Source organism: Morone saxatilis, unplaced genomic scaffold (genome assembly GCF_004916995.1).
Source record: "Morone saxatilis isolate NCDOM2014 unplaced genomic scaffold, NCSU_SB_2.0 Contig23, whole genome shotgun sequence".
NCBI classification, from domain to species: domain Eukaryota; kingdom Metazoa; phylum Chordata; class Actinopteri; family Moronidae; genus Morone; species Morone saxatilis.
In genome coordinates this window covers 23,842,548-23,844,726 of record NW_023339796.1, presented here as the reverse complement: position 1 = coordinate 23,844,726, position 2,179 = coordinate 23,842,548, and positions in this window count along the sequence as shown.

The following is a 2,179-nucleotide window of genomic DNA, read 5'->3' as shown; positions in this document are numbered from 1 at the left end:
GAATTTATGTACTTTGTACACTATCTCTCCATGTATAAATATTAATAAAAAGACTTGGAGCAAAAGACTTGGCTGTAGAAGAGGACCCCCTCTGTAGATTACAAACACAATATACACTAATGAAAACATACCTATGAATATAATATTCTATTTCCCTATACTCAAGTGTATCAGTATTTTCTTACACCCATAGTTGTTTTGATACACACAGATTATTTTTCATTTAAAAATAGCAGCAGCTCATTCAGGTGAACAGAGATAAAGTGGTCAGATTGGAATGCGCTTATGAAGATACTCCTATACCTGTGAACGTAAAAAACGCTACATGGGTAAATGCACCTTAATCAGTGTGCTACATCATGTCAGATTTGTGCTGAAAGAGAGATGTCTAAATCTAATAGGTGTATGGTCATTAGGTGATTAGCCTCGGCATTAATGTAGCTGTCAGACAGCTCCTCCAATTACTTCTCTCAGTTGGCTGCAGCTCAGTTTGTCAAGGTCTTTTAGCACTGATGCATCCCACAATTCACTGTGTCTACAGTCGCACACAGAGACTTACCCGTGTTTGTGTGCTTGACAGTTGACTTGACACCTACTAATGAATGACATAACTAACTACTGCAGGAACAAATTGTCGAAGAAATGACATCTTAGAAAATCAGAATTCCACATCCTTCAGTGGAAAAGCAGAAACTGTCTGATGGTGGTTGTGACAGAAATGGGCTGGTGGGGGTAATGTTTATGGTAAAATGAGAATGATCAGGTTACAAAAATAATGGTGACGGCCGTGTATCCATGCCCTTCTGTCATATCAGCCAGGGACGTGCACAGACATTTTAAGGGGATGTTGCTTTGACCTGAAAAAACAACAACTAGCTAGCTAAGATTGGTTCATGATAGAATAACATATGGCAATATTGACTGACGTAACTTAATGTTTATTAACATCAAACCAGGTTGTATAACAGAATCAGAGTTTGCAGTCCCTTCATGCTATACACATTAAATTTATAAAATAACATAAAATAAATAAACAAAAATAAACCAATACAGTTATTTATATACATACATATAGGAAATCATTGGCATGGCTCCTATCTAGCTCTCTCTCTCCTGGGGCAACCCTGTCTCCTAGAAATTAACAGTAACACTGTGGAGTCACAAGGAGGTGGTCTGGGTGTGTGGTGGACATACAAAGTGCTGGGCTGTCACACCACAGTCCAGGGTTCACTTCCAGACTCCTTAAAAAAAAGAAAGGAAACTTTGTGATTTTGGTTCAATGTTAATAAAAAGCTTATGTCCCAAGTCACTACGATTGAATAGTGTATGTTGGCAGGAAATAAAAGTAATAATTTTAATGATACATTCATAGTCAACATTTTTGAGACTTGCTATGTAACAAGATTTCCTTATTAATAGAAAACGTAATGTGGTTGGCATTACATTTCAAAACATATTTTAATCACTGTAGTGTATTCCTGCCATAGGTAATATGAGAAGTTTGAAGAAACTAGCCAACTGGCTGCAGCATCTGAATGTGCAGCCGTGCAATAGACAAAATCTCCTGGTCCAGTCGATTTAAACAATTTTGGCTTAGGTCTTAAAAATATATTAAAACACAAATTTGGGGAGTTTGAGAGCACTCCCAGATGCTGTCTCTACATGTGTAGTTGTTTCCATGGCAGAGGCTATGCTTCTACATTTTTCTCAGTAGTTGGCTCAGTGGTGCCAGAATGAGTCTCAAAGTGGGCAGGGCATCTAGCTTCGAATGATGTAATAAGACAATTAACTTTTTCATGGCAACTTCCTTTTAATCTCAACCTAGCCTAAAGTACAACTGAAATATATTGAGAAATCAATGCCGTCAATATCCATCCAACTTCTGGATGCCCTCAGTCTGTAGTTTGAGGTTGTACAAATTTATCAGGCTGTAATTATCCTAGAGGTCAATATAGGTAATTTTATATAGACAGTCATGGACAATCATCACACATAAATACAATTGGGCTCATTGACTCCACAAGAGTCTCAGTTTTCCTGTCATACCCAATTTATGCAATTCCAATACTGTTTAGGGACCCCTATGCAGAAGTACACTGGTACACTATTTTCATTCAGATTTGTTGAGGTGTCAAAGGTCAAGGGACCCTTTGAAAATAGCCATGACAGTTTTTCCATC